This window comes from Protopterus annectens, chromosome 1.part1 (assembly GCF_019279795.1).
Source record: "Protopterus annectens isolate FY-2018-M chromosome 1.part1, PAN1.0, whole genome shotgun sequence".
In the NCBI taxonomy this organism is placed as follows: Eukaryota; Metazoa; Chordata; order Ceratodontiformes; family Protopteridae; genus Protopterus; species Protopterus annectens.
The window spans coordinates 554,068,492-554,089,174 of record NC_056726.1 but is presented as its reverse complement, the minus strand read 5'-3'; positions in this window follow the sequence as shown (position 1 = coordinate 554,089,174).

The following is a 20,683-nucleotide window of genomic DNA, read 5'->3' as shown; positions in this document are numbered from 1 at the left end:
CTATCAATGCAAATTGGACTGCTAACATCTCCTTCAAGTTGATATGTAGATGTTGAAGTCTGGCAGGCCACGTGTCTTGTACCCATTTTCCATTTAGATGAGCTCCCCAAGCTTTGTCTGAGGCATCTGTCGTTAAAATCTGACTCGCCTCTGGCCAGGTCACAGAGAGTCCCTTGTTTAGGTGACATTCCTGAGCCCACCACAAAAATTCCTTTTGAATGCAAGGTATTATCTGAATGACAGTGTCCAAATCTTGGCAGTGCTGTGTCCATACATTCTTGAGATACCACTGTAGCTTCCTCATATGCAGTTTGGCATTGGGAAGTACCAGAATACAAGATGCCATGAACCACAAGGCTTGAAGGACTGTCCTTGCAGTCAGCCTGGACTGACGAGACAATTGGTGGAAGTAAAGAGAAAGATTCTTTTGTTTGTCCGGGGTCAAAAGGCCATCTGGGATGCTGTATTCAGTCTCACACCCAGAAAGCACATGTCCTGAGAGGGTACTAGACTGGACTTTATTTCGTTCACAGAATACCCCAGGCATCTTAACACTGCCATCACATACTGTAAATGATGAAGAAGTTCGTCCTTTTCTTGGGCCAGAATCAGGCAATCGTCCAAATAAGGATAGATTTGTATTCCTCTTAGCCTGAAGAAAGCTACCACTGGAGCCAGAACCTTCGTGAACACTCTGGGCGCAGTAGATAAGCCAAAGGGCAATGCAGAGAACTGATAATGTGAAGTCCCAGCCCGAAAAGCAGATACTTCCTGCAACTGGGCCTGATAGGAACATGAAGGTAAGCTTCCTTGAGATCCAGAGTCACCATCCAGTGATCTTTGCCCAGCAGAGGTAAAAGCTGTTGTAACGTCAACATTTTGAACTTGGGAATGTCCAGATATTTGTTGAGGATAGATAAATCCAAAATTGGTCTCCACGTGTTTCCTTTCTTTGGTACTAGAAACAGGCGAGAATAAAATCCTAGGCCCACTTCTGGCAGAGGGACCGGTTGTATGGCCCCTATTTGAAGTAGTAGAGAAATTTGTTTGTGAGCCTCTAGTCTTTGCTGAGGAGGAACGTCCGGCATGCCTTTGAAAGGAGGCAAGGTATGGAAATAAAACTTGTAACCCTGGTGTATGATATCCAATACCCATTTGTCTTGGGTAATCAACATCCAATTTTCCTTGAAGAGTGCTAACCTTCCTCCCAAAGGTGCTGCCAGGCAAGAAGGATCTGGCAGCTGAAAAGTAGGTCATTGGGCCTGTTTACGAAAGGACTGGCCCCTGCCCTCACCGAAGATTGTGCAGGTGAACTCCCTGTTCTAGGCCTGAAAGAACTCTGAGCTCTGCCCCTACCACGTCTAGATCTACCCCTAGACTGAGAATCATAACAAGGATCGTCCACCCCTTAGCAGGCCAATTCCTACTAAACTTGGAGGCTGAACTTGCAAAAATCTTTAACAGCCTGCATAGACTTAGCCTTGTCTTCGATTTTCTTCAAGACTGACTCCACAGGTGAACCAAACAACACATCAGACTGCAAAGGAGCATCCAAAATCCTTGTCTTAACATGGTCAGATAAATTCTGATCCTTCAGCCAGGTGTGCCTGCGAAGAACTGAGCCAGTGGCAGCCACCCTAGGCGAGGCCTGCACAGCATCAAAACCACACTGTAATGAATGCTTACCCACCTGTTCAGAGACATGCACCAAATCTTGTAATTCTTTACACTCAATGCCTTCCGCCAGAGCATCCACCTTAGACTTCAATTGAGAAAGAAGAAAGTTTTGATATTTCAACATATGAAACTGGCAATTCAAAGCCCTCATAGCTAAGGTAGAAGATGTATAGACCTTCTTTCCCCATCTATCCAAAGCTCTGGCTTCTTTATCTAGAGGAACCAGATTTTTTACAACAGAGGCCTTGACACCCTTAGGTCCCTGACTAATAGTTTCTGGGTCCGCCCTAGGACTCTTATAAAGATATTTATGAGCCTCAGGCACCCTGTAATACCTATCCGGTTTAACAGGAGCAGGAGGCAGAGAATCAGGATTAAGTGAAGCCTCTGCAAAGACATCTTCCACAACATCCAGAACAGGGGGTATAGCCAAGGGCCTATGCTGAGGTAACAGCAAAAATTCCCTAAGCCTCTTCCGAGAATCAGAGAAGTCCTGACCTTCCCACTTAAAATGTTCCCTCATAGAATGAAGTGTCTCTGAAAAGGAAAAATCCTCTGGAGGAGAAGCAGAAGGAGTGGAATCATCTGCATCAGAATCAGAATAAGGAGAGTACTCCTGCAAGTCCTCAGCTGAAGACTCTGAAACATCCGAAGCCTGCTCAAAACTTCCCAACTCTGGCTCCACCCTAGGCCTCTTATCAGGAGGGGGCAAAGAACCTCTAATCAGAGTAATCAAATCTTCTGCCATTTTAAGCATGTGCTTCTTAGGCACAGACCCTGCTGAACTAGGAGTGACACCAACAGAAGCTAAAACTGGCCTGCCTCTGGGAGAAGCTTTGGAAACAGAAGGAGAAGGCCTAACACCCTAGGAAGGGAGGGGAGTACAGTAACTTGAGAAGCCCCTTCAGCCTGACCTGCCTCCTGAGAGACCACCTCCTGCAAAATCAAAGTCTCCCCCTGAGACTCCAGAGAAGTCTCCGTCGGAACCACCGGTTCCACTGAAGCCTCTAAAGAACCGGCGTCCGGAACGGACGACTCATCTTGCCTGGGTTTAACTGCTTTGTCTTTGCGCTTCAATGAAGCGGGCCGGAGAATCCGGCGGCATATTATAATTGCACCGCTTCCCAAAGACCAGCCTAGCACAATCTAACCTTCGCAATAGTGCGTTTATTGAACCTAGCACAAAGCGACACCCAACAACGTCGTGCTCAGGCCCCAAACAAGGAATACACAAAGAATGATAATCCCTATGCGGTATCTGTTTCCCACAAGAAATACAGTTATTCACTTTTTCTGACATCCGGTAAAACACTGAGGCAAGAAAAAACCAAAATATTGGTACTTAGCCAACTTGGATTCGGTCTGAAACTCCAAATTCGAAAAATTTCAGAACGCCGAACGGCACTTGCAACGCTGCTTCTGCATCGGACCATGCGGCAAAAAAGACTGGGGAAATGACGTCGGTCATGCGCTTTTGTACCCTGACGTCCTGATGTCAGTTTTAAGCGCCTTGACCGACGTCAGCCTAATACTTTGGTATTCGGGCCGACCGAGGACAGCGGACTACCCATATGTAAGGACTGCAGCAATGTGAGATGAAGAACATCGGAAGCTTGCTCAAGACCTGGTGTTTGCATTAGTGTATTTTCCTTAAGGCTGTGCTCTTGCACCTATATGGCTGGGTCCTACTTCACAGTAAATTGAGTTTAAAGACGGAACCTGCAATACCAGTCATGGGAGACCATGAAGTGCCCTCATCAATCTGTGCAGTTAAGGCTTCCTGGATATAGGAGGAGGCCTGGTGAGAAAAAGATCCAATTCCATGTGAAACCACTAAGCATCTAATAGGGGACTTCAGTAAACATTCCCTTATTATAGGCTGGTTGCTACAGAAATCAGCCATTCAGCCAGAGAAAATCAATGCTGACAAAGCAGGATCCACCTTTCAACATAGTTACCATGGACACACCTCTCACGGACACCTTATCATTTTTCTGAAGTGAGAGATACTGCTGATCTCAGCCACCTCACTTGTTGAAGATATGTGGTTCTTCTGAAGCTATTTCATGGATGACACTACCTTCCGGAGTTTTGACCAATAATTGTTCTCTTGTTGTCTACCTTCAGGAGGATGTGACCAATTTTGTGTATTTGTACTATGTCCTTTCCCTTATTAAAGTGTTCCAGCACCAGAAAAGGACCATGTGGTGACAACCAACTGAAATGTTGGGCTCTGCTAGTCTGCGTCCTGAAACACAGAATGAATGACCAAAAGACTGGACCTAAGTCTGAGATGCAATTTCTCAAAATATTCCCTTTTCTCCTATGTATAGCGATCTCAGAGTTGGTATATATAAGTTTCGGGGTGCGGAGGACTTGCCCCCATTGTAAAAAGAAGTTTTAAGGAGAAGAGCAATTTTCTAGATTCGCTCTTCTCCTGCGTTTTCAGTCTTTTTTTTTTAGGCTTTTCAGCACTCACCATTTCGAGTGTCAACATTTCAATAGGGAACCTCATGTGACAGATTCTCCAGATAATGCTCTAGGCTTAAACAGGCTTAGTTTCTCTCCCAACCATGTCTTTGGGTGTCCAAACTACAATGCTGGCAGTTAGAGCAGTGTTTGACATCATGCACATTTCATAACCAGTACAGGAAAAGTTGGAGCAGGTACTGACTCTTGATATGGCAGCCACACAAATGCTTTGAAAGCTTAAATTTCATACAAAATGATCATGACAATGTATCCCTGATGAAAGCGAAGTTCATCATCCAAACTGTAAGCGGCCAGGAAAGAACTGGTGGATGCACAGCCTATACACCATCTTGCATGATGGCATGAGCTATTACAGCATGTGCTGGTAGAAGGCGAGTGCTCCCATGGGTGAAAAATGTAGAGAAAAATAGCCAGACTAAGGACCCCAATACAGAATACTTACTTTTGCTATTAACTAAAATGTTTCATATTTCTTTCATGTATTTGTAACTTTGTTTTCATTTTTGAACTCAACACCACTGCAGGAAGTCTGTCTCATGTATTCACTACTTACTCTCAACCTCCTACTAGGATCACTAATTCACAAAGCTCTTTCATCTGAAACATCATCCTCTCTCACCCAAACAGCTCACCAAAACTCCACATATAACCTCAGGGGTATCTCTCAATTTCAACCGACTCTACAAACTCTAAAAACTAAACTTTATTGCACTGACTGTGCATTCTCCAGCCTAACAACTAAATTATGGGACTACATTCCTCTCTCAATCTAAGATGTCCAAAAATACTCAGACTTCAGAAAACAGCTCAAGAACACTTCTTCACCCAAAGTGCAGCTGCACTCACTCAGGCCAAGTTGCATGAACCCTGCAGCTCTCTTATACCCCTTTATCCTTATCTCACTTTGTCATCCCCTTACTTACTGCCTCTCATTCAGACTACTTTACTCTCCTCTTTGCATCTCTCTCACACTTCGCTTTCTGCTCCTCTTGGCTCAGCATCCTTCTCACACATTTTCTCTATATATTGATATGCTGCTATCCCTGTAGCATAAGCCATCTTGGTCATTAGGGTTACATCTTATCCATAAAGTTCTGCTAAGCATAATTCCACTTTTCTTCCATGTTTTGACATTGTAAATTGCTTCCTGAACTAAATAATATAACATATTTTTGAGTCTGGAAATATGTATATATGTTTGTTTTTAGCATATCCTTTTATTAGTAAATATGTTTTGTTCATTTCTTATGTGATCCTATTCACCTATGCTACTCCTGCAAATGGTCCACTGAGATCAGTGCACTACCCTGGTAAATATATATATGTGATGCCAGTGCCCTGGCCAAGCAATCAAGGAGTCTCAATCCTCGCCACTAACACCAGAGAGGGTGTCTCATATGAGAGGAAAGGATAACAAATACACACAGTAAAGTGCAATTTCCCTTATGAGCACACAGTAATCACAGTCAGTCTGGGCCTGGTCACTCCCTTGCTTCCCAGGTCCCCAATAAGACTCCCCACTGGCACAGCTATAAGGTCCAGATCTCAGCCTAGCTGGGCATGCTAAAATCTCCAGCACCATTTCTGTCCAACCAGTGCTTCGTGTTCCTGCCCAAGTAGTTGACACACACACACTTTGAGAAGTTTATATAACCACACAGGCACTCCTGGGAAAGGCTGGCACAGGTTCTCCAGCTGTGCCCCTTTTACCCAGACTATATGGTAGTACCACTTGCCACCAACCCAGCTAATATTTATCAGCTACCCAAAGGCCCTTAAAAGGGTGTCCAATTATTACTGTGCAATATTATTATCCAATTGGTAGTATACCTCAGGGCTAAAGCTATAGGAGTGGCTTTGTACAATTTTACCAAAGACATACAAGTACCCTAAAGAGCTTAAATTATCTCTACACAAAACCAGGCACAGTTAAAAGGTTTTAAAATATTTAATAATAAATAATTACAACCACAAGGCCATACTTTCTACTACACAGTGCTAGTCAAAAGAGAAATACTTAAATCAGTAGTACAGTTCTGACATTACAGATAAAACACTTACTCTAATATTCTAATGTTTCTAGCTTCTAGCTATCTACAAGAAAACACACTTCTAAAATAACTTACTTACATAGAGCAACAGGCAGTGCTGTGAGTGGGATAGTCAGACAAAAATGCTTAATCTCTGGTTCTCACTGTTTAAATTGCTATTATACCATGACCCCCCCCCCATTAATATTCCAAAACGTGCACGCTGATTGGTCAGTGTGTACGCTGTAAATTGACTTATACTAATGGAAAAGGTCCGGTCGCCCGGACTTTTTCCATTAGTATAACTCTTTTTTTAAAACACTGTCTCGCTATGTTAACATAGCGAGACAGCTTTAAAAAAGCAACAGTCTCTGTTGCTTTTTTAAAGCTGTCTCGCTATGTTAAACTCCTTTAACATAGCGAGACAGTGTGTAAAAAGCAACGGAGATCTTGCTTTCTCCGTTGCTTTTTTTTAAAACCTGTCTCGCTATGTTAAATGGGTTTAACATAGCGAGACAGCTTTAAAATAAGCAATGGAGATCTCCTTTGCTTATTTTAAAGCTATCTCACTATGTTAAACCCATTTAACATAGCGAAAACAGTAAAAAGCAACAGAGATCTTGCTTTCTCCATTGCTTTTGCCCACAGCTCTGATGTACTGCATAGGCATACCCATGCGCAGTACATCAGAACTGCCGCAGAATACCAGACAGCTGCAGAAGGGCAGCAAGGAGGCATTATACAATGCCATTATTTAAGAAAAGTAATTATTTTTTTTCTTACATAATGTCATTGTATAATAGCAATAACCCACTTCTGGGTGTGGGTAATGCTGGATTTACCCACGGTTGGCTTTGTTTGACCACTCGGGCTTTGCCCTCGTGACCAAACCATGCCAACTGTGGGTAAATCCAGCATTACCCACACCCAGGTGTGGGTTATTGCTATATTGCAGTTCTGATAAACATTACATCATCTTTTACACTTTCCTGGTATTCGCAGGCTGACAGAAACTGCATTTACATTCTTTTACACTTAGAGCAATAAAGGACATTCCACATGTAAATTCTGGTCATTAACTTTACCCTTAAAACAATAGGCAGGAAGCCTTCATCTAGCCGGACTGCAGTCGACTTGTAAATATGAAAGGCAGTGATGAAATAATTTTCATTTCAAATGACCAACAAGAAATGCTTGACTTAGCTTTATTTACAGCAGATGGCAGTGTTTCCACATTGTTTTAAGTTTAGCATTTCACATTTACAAATGATAGAATTATTTGCACAAGTCTATCTGGCTAGGCTGGCAGTCTTCACCTATCTCTACCAGTCTTCACATCCCCCCCTCCCTGGAGCTAGTTTTTCAAGTGACCCTTGAGAAGCGCTGCTTGAGAGGGCTATGTCTGTCTGACTGTACCTCACCCGTCCCTGTCTTGAGAGCCCATCTGCATTGGCATTGCTACTCCCACTGTGGTGCTGCACTGACATATCATATGCTTGCGCCCCTAGGCTCCATCTTATCAACTTGCTGTTTTGTTGGCTGGCTCTGTTTAACCATGTTAGGGGGTTGTGATCTGTCATAACAGTGAATTTCCTTCCATACAGATAAGGCTGGCATTTCTGCAGTGCCCACACTATGGCTAGACATTCCTTTTCTACAGATGCAGAGCATTCCTCCCTGGGTTGGAGCCTACAACTGAGATAAACCACTGGGTGCTCTTCCCCCTCTGAAGAAATCTGGCTAAGTACAGCCCCCACCCCATGGTTCGAAGCATCCACCTGCACAACAAACTCTTTGCTGTAATTTGGACTGGCTAACATTTGGGGGTCCTCCCAAAGCTTCTTTAAGCTTCTGGAATGCCTGCTCACATGCTGGGGTCCACACTACCTTATCTGGCTTGTTCTTTCTTGTCAGGTCTGTGAGGGGAGCAGCTATGTTACTATAACTAGGGACAAACTTTCTGTAGCACCCTGCTGTCCCTAAAAATGCCCTCTCCTGCTTTTTAGCAACAGGTGCAGGCCATTCCTGAATGGCTTCCACTTTGGCAGGTTCTGGATTTATCTTACCACTCCCCACTCTATGTCCTAGGTAGGAGACCTCCGCCATACCCACCTGACATTTGCTCAGCTTAATGGTCAACCCTGCCCTCTGTAGTCTGCTCAGTACCTCCCTGACATGCTGAAGGTGCTTTGGCAAGGAATGGCTGTAGATGGCAACATCATATGGGTAAGCAAGGGAGAACCCTCTGGCTCCTGCTAGGATACAATCTACCAGCCTCTAGAAAGTTGCTGGGGCATTCTTCATCCTAAAGGGCATCTTTGCAAACTCATACAAACCAAAAGCAGTCACAAAGGCTGACTTCTCTCTAGCACTGCGAGTCAAGGGCACCTGCCAGTAACCTTTGGTAAGATCAATGGTTGTAAGATACTTAGCCCCACCCAGGCTCTAGGGCCTTATCTGTCCTAGGTATGGGGTAAGCATCCGACTTGGTGTGACTATTTAATTTCCTGTAGTCCACACAGAACCTGGTGCTGCCATCCTTCTTTGGCACCAGTACTACTGGGGAGGCCCAGAGACTGTTGGACTCTTGGAACACCCCTAGTTCCAACATCTCCTGTACCTCCTCCTTCAGGGTCTGTCTGACAGTCTCAGGCACCCTATAAGGGCATGCCTAATAGGCCTTTGGGGTCCTGTATCCACCTGGTGCTGCACCAGGTGGGTGCACCCTGGTTTCCCATTGAACATGCCCCCAAATTCCTGCAACACTGCTTGGATTTCTCGAACCTGGGTAGGAGATAGCAGCTGGGACATTGCTACCCCTCCCACTTAGGTGTCAGCCTGAGCTTCACTGAGGAGATCAGTCCCCAGATCTCCCTCAGACTCCTCCTGCAGTCTACTGCAAATGCTCAGCACAAGGGCCTCCCTATCATGGTAAGGTTTCATCATGTTAACATGGTACAATTTGTGCCCCTGCCATCTGCCTAGCAGTTCCACCATGTAGTTAACATCACTTACCTTTCCTACCACCTTGTAGGGTCCCTCCCAAGCTGTTTGCAGTTTGTTGTGTCTGACAGGAATGAGAGCCATTACCTGCTGCCCCACAGCATACTCTCTAGCTCGAGCATTCCTGCCATACCACACCTTTTTCTGTTGCTGGGCTTCTGCCAGGTTCTCCTGGGCCAAGCCCATGAGTTCCCTGAGCCTTCTCCTGAGGTTTAGGACGTAGGCCACAACAGACTCCTTGTGAGACTCGCACTCACCTTCCCATTCATCTCAAATTAAATCTAGAGGTCCCCTCACCCTATACCAATACAGCAACTCAAAGGGTGAAAAACCTGTGGATTCCTGGGGAACCGCTCTGTAAGGAAACAACAGATGGGGCAAATATTTGTCCCACTCCCTCTTAAAATGATCTGCAAATGCCCGTAGCATGGACTTGATTGTAGAGTTTAACCTCTCAACAAGACCATTAGTCTGGGGATGGTAGGGGGTGGTCTTCATGTGCTTCACCCCACAGGACTTCCACAAACAAGCCAGCAGGTCTGACATGAAATTGGCACCTCGGTCAGTCAGTATTTCTTTTGGGAAACCTACCCTGCTGAAAATCTCTAACAAAGCATTTGCCACCTTCTCTGCCTCAATGGAGGACAAAGCCACTGCTTCAGGGTATCGTGTAGCATAATCCACTACCACTAGGATATACCATTTCCCTGCGTAACTTGGGGTACTCAGAGGACCCAAGATATCCATAGCTACTCTCTGAAATGGCTCCTCAATCACAGGTAAAGGCATCAAAGGAGCTCTCACCTTGTCTCCTGCCTTGCCTACCTTTTGGCACTGCTCACAGGTCCTGCAGTACCCTGTTACATCTCTGGAAATTCCAGGCCAATAGAAGTTCTGCATAATATGCCTCTTTGTACATTTTATGCTCGTATGACCCGCAAAGGGAATATCATGGGCTATGGCTAGAAGCACCAGACGGTAGGCTCTAGGCACTACCAACAGCTGTACTCTCTCACCTTCTAGCCCTCCCTCAGGGGTCCACTCTCTGTACAGTAACCCTTTGTCCCAGTATACAGATTTCCACTTTCCTTGAGAATCAGGTGCCTCCCTAGCTACCTGCCTCAGGCCTTGCAATGCAGGATCTGAGAGCTAACCCTGTCTCAACTCTCTCCTTGGAACCCTTCCCAGCTCCCCTTCCACAGGATGTCTGGCATCCTCTGACAGTGGTGCCTCACTGTCAGCCTGGGTATGCCTACTCACCTCTACCTTTGCAGTTACTCTGTCCAAGGGAACATCAGTACCCACAAGAAGTTATGGCTCACAGTCTCACTGCTACAGAGTAGCTCCCTCCCTGAAGTAACCACCTCACCAGTCCTGGCTGCAAGTATGCAGTCTGTCTGGGTCTCCCCCAGGCTACCAGACCCACATGCTTGTCTCCTAGCCTCACTGCATGTAACTGCATAAGCACATGGTACTGTCTCATCCAAATCCTTCCCTCTCAGGACATCTGCAGGATGGTAGTTTAGTACCCCTGTTGTCTCAAGACAACCTACTATTGGCATTTTGTCATTCCCACTTACTGGCTCCCTCACCTTTGGTTCCCCACCTTGCCTCTGCGAACATCTGAATGCCACATGGCCCCACTGGTTGCATTCAAAACATTTAACCCTAGCTCCTGGATGTGTACCTGGACTAGTGGCTTCCCCTGGTGCTGGCAGATTCTGCTGTGGCAGTCTGTGCTGCCAACCATTGAGCAGTATTGGGGGTCCCCTTCCTGTGCAGGGCTGCCCTGCTTTCCAGGTATAGGTCTCCCTTCTCCTCCAACTCATCTGAAGTAGCCCATTGTCTATCAGCTAACCAGATCCTCATGTCCTCAGGCAAAGTGCTAAGGGCTTGTTCCCTCACCAAAAGGTCTGCCAGCCCCTTCAAAAGTGGTGACCTGACATCCACTCACCCACCTATGGAAATGTGCTCAATTCAGCAACATATTCACATACACTTTCATTTGCTTTACGTCTATGCTCACGAAACGTTTTCCTATACGTTTCAGGTGTTAGCTTAAACAGTTCTAACAGACAATTTTTTACAGCAGTATAATAAAAACATACAATGTTCAACATTTTAGATAGTTCAGTTACAGCTTTACCATGGAGTAAGAGGGTCAGGAACCGTACCCTGACCCCTTGGTCAACTTCATACTGTTTACATACCCTCTCAAACATATGAATGAAACTATCAAAATTATCCCTCTCTTTAAACTGCAGAAGAAATTTACTGGCCTTTTGTGCTTCTGAGGTCCAGTTACTCCCTTCCCCATTACATCCATGACTTGGGCGAAGAGTCAGCATCTCCTTCTCATGCTGCCTCTGCTTTTCTTGTTCCTCAGCTTGCAGACATAACAGTTTCTTGTCCTCCTCAGCCTGTAGATGCCTCAGTCTCCCAGCTGCTTCTAATTCCACATGCCTGGCCTCCAACTCAAGTCTCTTTAGCTCCAGCTGAATTTTTAAGTCCACCGCAGAAAGGTTGAGCTGTCCATTCTCCGAGAGAATTATATCTTCACTGCCAGTCTGATCATCCTCCTGGATGCTGTTTTCTGATGCAGCTTTAACCAAGGCTGCAATCAGGTCTGCTTTAGTCAGGTTTCCATGCACCAGTCCCCTAGCCTGGCACATCTCCGCCAGCTGGCTCCTTGTCAGCTTTCCATACTTCTCTGCTGACATGCTGCCTGCTCACCCTGACTAAGTTAAAAAAAGAAATAAAACAATTGTGATGTGAACTCTGAGTATTCACTGTGTGGCTGTTTTAGAGTACAAAACACCTTCAAAGCTCACTGTACACAAGCTACAGGATTCACTCTACCCACACCACAAGCCAATTAGTATTTGCCAACTAATTAATATGTGATGTGGATATCCCACCACTGCCAAACAATTAATATGTGATGCCTGTATCCTGGCCCAGCAATCAAGGAGCCTCAATCCTCCCCACTAACACCAGAGAGGGCATCTCATATGAGAGGAAAGGATAACAAATACACACAGTAAAGTGCAATTTCCCTTAAGAGCACACAGAGATCACAGTCAGTCCAGGGCTGGTTGCTCCCTTGCTCCCCAGGTCCCCAATAAGACTCCCCACTGGCACAGCTATAGGGTCCAGATCTCAGACTAGCTGGGCGAGCTAAAATCTCCAGTACCCTCTCTGTCCAACCAGTGCTTCATATCCCTGCCCAAGTAGCTCACACACACACACACACACACACACACACACACACACACACACACACACACACACACACACACACACACACACACACACACACACACACTTTGAGATAAGTTTATACAACCACATAGACACTCCTGGGAAAGGCTGGCACAGCTTCTCCAGCTGTGCCCCTTTTACCCAGACTATACGGTAGTACCACTTGCCACCACCCAGCTAATATTTATCAGCTACCCAAAGGTCCTTAAAAGGGTGTCCAATTATTACTGTGCAATATTAATATCCAATTGGTAGTATAGCCCAGGGCTAAAGCTTTAGGTGTGGCTTTGTACAATTTTACCAAAGGCATACAAGTACTCTAAAGAGCTTAGATTATCTTTACACAAAACCAGCCACAGTTAAAAGGTTTTAAAGTATTTAATAATAAATAATTAAAACCACAAGACCATACTTTCTACTACATAGTGCTAGTCAAAAGAGTTCAGAGATCACACAGAAATATTTAAAATAAATCAGTAGTACAGTTCTGACATTACAGAAAAACACTTATTCTAATATTTCTAGCTTCTAGTTATCTACAAGAAAACACACTTCTAAAATAACTTGCTTAATAATCTCTGGTTCTCACTGTTTAAATTGCTATTGCACTTCTGATAAATGTTACATCATCTTTTACACTTTCCTGGTGTTCCCAGGCTGACAAACTGCATTTACATTATTTTACACTTAGAGCAATAAAGGACATCCCACATGTAAATTCTGGTCATTAACTTTAGCCTTAAAACAATAGACAGGAAGCCTTCATCTAGCTGGACTGGAGCCGACTTGTAAACATGAAAGGCAGTGATGAAATAATTTTCATTTCAAAGGACCAACAAGAAATGCTTGACTTGGCTTTCTTTACAGCAGATGGCAATGTTGCCAAATTGTTTTAAGTTCAACATTTCACATTTATCTGCACAATTCTATCTGGCTAGGCTGGCAGCCTTCACCCATTTCTACCAGTCTACACAACATATATATAGATAGATATTGACATTGTAAATATTGCAACCTTATTTCTAGGACTAAATCATTTACCTCAGTCAATGCATCCAAAGTTTATAATATTAGACATTTAATTACATGTTCCAGTGAATGGATAATATACATGGCAATATGTCAATGTGGTTCCTTTTACATAGGACAGACATTGTGTGCTTTTAAACAGCATATAGCATTACATTTGAGTGATATCAAATGTAAACGAACTAGAAGTGCATTATATAAGCACATTATACAACATAATACAGCGCACTTTGTTTTTTTGAGGATAGACAAAATTGAAGGGGACAATTTTACTTTGGATAAAAAACATCAATTATTGACTAATAAAGAAAGAATGTGGATAGTAAATTTGGGAGCTTTATTTAAACCAGGTCTTAATGACCATTAGTAATTAATATCAACTTTCATAAAGCTTTGCTTTTGTATTTATTATTATTCTTTAGGGTAATCAGGTTGGTCCAGTTGTATGTATATTTTTATACATGTGGGTTTTTGGATGGCTGTTGCTTTAAATATGCATGTATTTGAATGGTCATATCATTCTTGCTGTAAAACACTCACTGATGATGCCATGCGGTGAAACCGGTCTGGGTTATGGACTGTCTGTTGAATAAATCTAGTTGGCACCACTGTGTTGCTGTTTTTATGTGCTGGAGTACTTGTCGTGAGGATTTATTTCTCCGAGCACTTTATTTTCGTGTACTGTGGTTTCTTTGGGTCGAGCTCTACACATATATATATATATATAGTTTCATAGGTAGGTATTAGGCTATCTGCCCAAAGGCATTTATAAGCCTAGCCAGAATGTGTTGGCTTACGCCACCCCCTTACATTAGTTCCCTGTGCCTCTGTCCAGCAGAGCCACTGAAAAGATCCCCGGGGTAAACTTTCTGTTTCCCATCCACTCAAGGTTTCTCTTGAAGAGTGTTAGCGAGGAGCTCTGCCTAATGTAGATTGGAATCTTGTTTAAAGCATGGGAAGTCTCTGGGACAGGATTCTATCCCTCCAGCATGTCCTATTTATTGATGTGGTGAGGTTTAGATCCCTATAGCGTGTGGCTCGAAGGGATATGGTTTTCTTTAGATGGAGCATGTCCTTCAATTCTGGGTTGGACATGGCCTTGTATGTCAGCCAGAGATCACCTTTGAGTAGGCGGTATGCAACCGAGTACACCTGGAGTTTCTTCAGTCGAGCTGTATAGGGCATCTGTTTGAGGTCAGTGATCCTCTTGGTGAGGCACCTCTGTGGTCTTTCCAGCTTTGTAAGGTACATCCCACATGGGGAGTTGTACTCTATGATGGGTCTGATGAGTGATGAGTAGAGGGGCACAATGACCTCTTCTGATCTGGATGCGAACCGTTTTGTGACTAGGTGGGCCACATAAAAGGATTTTCTAACCACTTTGGCAATGTTATTATCAAAGGAGAGATTACTATCTACTTGGGTCTCCAGATCCCTTATTACGTCTTCCATATTTAGGGGACTACCATCTATGTGGTAGTTTATGGGTACTTTGTTTTTTCCAAAGGGGATGACTATGCACTTTTTGACATTTAGCTTGAGGCCATGATTTTGACACCAGGTATCCGTCTCAGTGAGACCCTTTTGGAAGATGTCTGTGTCAGCTGGAGAGTCAATTATAGCCCCTAGTTTGCAGTCGTCTGCGAAGTTGGTCAGCCACAGTCCTCCTGTGCTTGCCTGTAACTCTGAGAAGTACATGCCGAACAGGAGGGGTCTTAGGACTGAGCCCTAGAGAACGCCACTTGTAACCGATTAAGAGTTGGACCTAGCTTCCGCAACTCTCACCATGTGGGTTATGTCCGTGAGCTAGTTGGCAACCCATCTTGTGATGCAGGTGTTTATGTTCAGGCTGGTGAGCTTGTCTATAATACCAGAATGGGGAATGGTGTTGACGGCCTTTGCAAGGTCTAGGTAGGCTGTGTGTACCACTTTCCCTCATCTATACCCTTGGTAACTGTCTCAAAGAAGTCCACCAGGTTTAGGGGGCATGATCTCCCTTAACAAAGCCAAACTGGGTAGGGTCCAGTGTTTGGAGGTTCCCAATGTCTCTGTTAATGAGTTCCATGATGATGCGTTCCATAGCCTTGCAGACCAAGCTAGACAGGCTTATAGGGCGATAGTTCCTGGGGTCTGTTGTGGCTCCACCTTTATGGAGCAGAATAACTGTTACTGTGCGCCACTCTATGGGTACGTAGCCTGTGGACAGGCTGAGTTTGAACAGTGTGTTTAGGTTAGGGGTTAGTTCGTCTTTGAGCTCATGTAGGACACAGCCTGGGACACCATCCGGTCCCACTGATGCTGTGTTTTTTTCCTTTGGACAGGGCTGTTTTAACCTGAGTTTCTGTGATTTCAGGGGCTCTACATTCTTCTGGTATGGTTATGGGCCCTTTTGGGGGTGACAGGGGGGTGACGTTTGCATTGAACCTGTCTGCCAGGATGTTGATGATATCGATCGGTTCGGTGTATTTTGTGCCATTCTGCACTAATTCCGAGCAGATCTGAGCATTGCCACTTAGATTCTTGACATAGCTAAAAAATGCCTTCTGGTTATCTTTGGAGTCCTTGGCAATTTTTCTTTCAAAGCTTGCCTTGGATGATTTTATGAGGGATCGTAGTTTCTTGCTGATACTGATCAGGGACATCTTCCCTTCTTGGGATTTTACTCTTTTCTGTACTAGTTTCCTCCTTTTATTGTATAGTTTGTTTATGGCAGGGGTCCACCAGACTGGTTTCCTTTTCTTAGAGGAGTGAGTCTTGTTTTTGCTTGGGATAGCACAATCCATGCATTCTTGTAGGTGCCCGTAGAATGCATTGGTAAAGGACTTTGCAGCTCGGACGTTATCCTTTAGCATGGGGGCTTTGAAACTTTCCACCTCGGTCTTAAGTAATGTGAAGTTTGCTTTTGAAAAGTTTTTCATGGTGGTTTCCTTGTCCGGGGGTGGGGGTGGAATGTGGATATCCAAAGTGATTTGTTTATGGTCAGATCTAACCAGCGAGGGGATGACCTCCGGTGTGGAACACCGGTCGCCCATTTTGGTGATGACCAGGTCCAATATGTTGTCACCTCTGGTGGGAGTGTTGACCGGTTGATCCAGGGCATTTGAGTTTATAAATTCTAGAAAATGTTGGGCAAGGGTGTTAGTACTTGAGTAGTTCTCCCAGTTAATGTTTGGGTAATTGAAACCACCCAATATTAGGGTGTTTGGTAGGACCTTTATGTTTCCCAGTGTTTCCAGAAACGTGGACTGGGGGTCCTGGGACATGGTGGGTGATCTGTAGCAAGCTACAATTTGAATTGCAGTTTTGCCTGTTAGTTGCACGTGTATGATCTCTGAAGCATCGTGCTGTGCCACTAACCTGGAGGTGTGGGTATCCTTGATGAATATGGATACGCCCCCACCTTTTGTATTTTGGTCTGGGTTCTGTGGCTGAAATGTATGATATGAGTTGTAGCCTGGTAGTGCTGGGGTGCTCTCTGGAGCCTTAAACCAGGTTTCTGTTACTGCGTATATATCGATTTTCTCCATACTGAGGAGTGCCTTGAGTGCGTGCATTTTGAGGTTTAGACTTCTGGCATTGAGTAGCATTACCCTCATTTTTTTGTTACCTGTGCTATTTACGGCGGTGGGTTTGTCTTTTGAGCCTTGTCTAAAAAAAAGCCCTATGGGGCTGGCAAGAGCCTTGGCCAGTATTCAAAAGCCTAAGGGTGACAGGTGCAAGCCATCTCTAGCAAAGCAGCAAGGCTTGTCGAGCATGTCATCCCAGGCAGACAGACACTGGATCCCCTTTGAATGACACCAGAAACTTATCCAATTGTTGAAATTGATAAGTTTTTCCTTATGCCGTGGTATCATTCTTGGTGAGGGCAGGATGCTACTCAGGGTCAGGGTCATACTGGCCTGGGCTATGTGATCAGAGAGCTCTTCCATATCTCTTTTCATGTAGTCCAGGGAGGTACGCCTCAAGTCATTCACACCAACATGGACAATGACAGAGTCGTATTTGTACTTGTTCTGGAGTGACCTGAGTGCTTGTGTTGTGGCGGATCCTGGCACCCGACAGGCAGCTAACAGTAACCGTCTCCTTATTCAGCCTAGTGAGTGGGACGTCAGTGTGCCTGACTATAGAGTTACCTATTACACGTATGTTGGGTATGTTATTTTGCCTTAAGGGCTGTGATTGCGTGGCACACTGGTTTTGTGAAGTATGTGTTTCATGGTTTGTGATTGGGGTGGAAGTTGCTTGGATGTCTGCTTTGGAGGTCTCTGTTGCTTTTGCAGATTTTTATTTAGAGCCTCAGAGTATGTTTTTGTGTATTTGTGTGTTTTGCCTGTGCTGGTTTGATGGGTCTCTGTGAGACTGGTGATGTGATGCAAGTATTTCCCTTCTCCTCTTGACTGTCTGATCCAGTCTTGGGTTGAGAGAGCTTAGCCTCAGTATGGCTGTAAAATTGCATCTCTCACATGTATTAGTGTTTGGTGGTAAGAGGAGAGGGTTGTCTGTGTACATGAGGCAGTTGTAACATTGCCTCAAAATCCCCAGATTCACCAGTTGGACTGGAGAGTACAAATGAAACTGCCCTTTGGACATACCTGGATAGGTACAGTGAACTGTTTTACTGAATGGCTAGTAAGGTTGTCCTTTTGTACAGTACAGGGGGGGTCTACTGCTAAAGTTTATAAGTGCTTGCTATGAGTTTTGAGCAAGTGCTGGGCTGAAAAATGAATGTCTTGAGTGCTTAAGTTGAAAGTTTGTCTAGTTCCAAGGGAAAAATTAAAGAGGAGACTTTGTGGAGCCGGGAATAGTTATACCCTAGCTAACTGACACTGCCTGGCGTGCAAAATCGGTCAAATGTGGTTTTTATAGCAGGGAAATGAAAGATAGAAATTGGTCCAAAATTGCCAATAAACTACTAATTTCTGAACTGAAACCATTCCTACAGGGACAGAGGCTGCTCAAAGATCCCACCTCTCACAGGTGAGCAGAGCAACTTCCTTCTATCCATGTAAGGTAAGGACAAACACAGAGACAGGTTCATAGATTAGTACTAAGCTAACTGCCCTTGCGAGCCATTTTAAGCCTAGCCAATTATCCCTTGTGAGACTCAAACCCTGCACCTTGTGTTTGTAAGGCAAACACCTTAAGCATTAGGCCACCCTCCCAACCTTTGTAACACAGCCCTGAATTCAGCACTATCCTGAAAACTGGACTATACTAGCTTAGAAAGGTGGGGAAGAAGTATATATATATATATATATATATATATATATATATATATATATATATATATATATTTTTTTTTCCTTTCAGAAAATAAAGCAGATAAAATTAAAAAAAACACTAAATGCACAGAAAAGGATACTTACTGTTATATATATCAGATCAGAGTTGTAGCAATGCCCCTAGTAATAAAGTAGAAATAAACACAAGTACAGTAAAAGCAGATCAATAAAATGCAATTTTTTTATACATATAAAACCAATAGAACATGAACAAACTGATTTAAACAAGTTACCCAATTAACCAGAAAAAGCTCAAAACTGAGCCCTGTTCCAGCAGTCTTCAATCAGACAAGTTCTAACTGCACACACTTGCCACTAGGGTTCAGGGGAACTTTCTACAAAAAATGATGGCCTGGATCAGTGCTGAAGTTATACAAACAAATCTAGATTCAGCAGGCCTGAATCTGGTCGATGCCACAGCAACAGGGCGCACCAATTTCAGAAAGAAACAGTTCAAATAAGCAGGCACAATAAGCCTGTGACCAGAAATTCCCAGCTCAGAGGGGCAGAATCCAGCCTCTCCTCCCACAAGAGTGCAGACCACAAACCTTCTTAATGTAGAATAACTGACCTGAAGCCCAAGTGCTTAAACCAGAACTAATACACTTTTAGAATAGCAGACACTGAGCCTTCAATCAGCAATTCCCAGCTTAGAAGGATGTAAGCTACCTTTCCTGCCACAACAGTGTAGACCACAAACCTTCTTAATGTAAAACAACCGGTATGAAGCCCAAGTGCTTAAATCAAAAGACTCAGAATAACAGTTACAATTTAATCAGGCTACTACCAAGCAGTAATAAATGCAGCAAAATAAATAAAAATGAGTACTTTTAAGAAGAGGCAAAAACAAAATAAAGTAGGAGGAAACACAAATACAGTAAAAGCAGATGAATAAAGTGCAATTGTTTTTGTTAGTAAATTGCAAGGAGAGAGGAAGGAAGAACCTAAGTGGGTGGCCTTCTCAAATCTTCTCTCTGTTTTAAGTTTAGTGAACACTAGATTCAGGATATGATCTCACTGTACTTGGTTAAGTCAGCAATTAGACGGACCCAGGAGGAGTGCTCTAATACAGACTTACAGGAGGGGCGGCCAATTCCAGAGCCGCCAACACTAACACCAAGACAAGAACAGGGAGGATGGGTGGGGAACTAACTACAGAGAGGCACACAGCTCACTATTCTGTGAAAACAATTAGGTTACAGAAAAAATGAAATACAGTACTTTTAAAACTGCAAGTTTGTACTTAGACTAAAATACAATACTGCACATTTATACTTAACTTCACCTTCTAATGCAGATAATTGTAGCCAAGCAAGTCTCTCAGAAGTTGAACATAAAATGAATTCTCAAACTTTGTGGATAACACTTAAAGTACAGAGGAAGCCCTCTAGTCTAACAGTTAAATATCAGATAACAAAGAAGTGAGAAGACCACCACCCCCTCTTATAGCAGAGAGACACACAGCACACTATTCTGTGAAAACAATTAGGTAACAGAAAAAATGAAATACAGTACTTATAAAATTGCAAGTTTGTACTTAGACTAAAATACAATACTGCAAGTTTGTACTTAACTTCAGCTTCTAATGCAGATGATTGTAGCCAAGCAAGTCTCTCAGAAGTTGAGCATAATATATATATATATATATATATATATATATATATATATATATATATATATATACATATAGGAGCGTACAGAATCCTGAAAGTCCAAAATCCTGAGACCAAAATCCTGAAAACTTAAAATCCTGAAAACACACAGGATACCAACACTTACTGTATTCCAATACAAGTACATACAGAAATATATTACCCTTCAACTATATGCAGGGGGGCAAGCCCCCCTGCACCCCCTACTATTTAAATATATCAACTCAGAGATTGCACTTCACTAAACTAAGTGTAC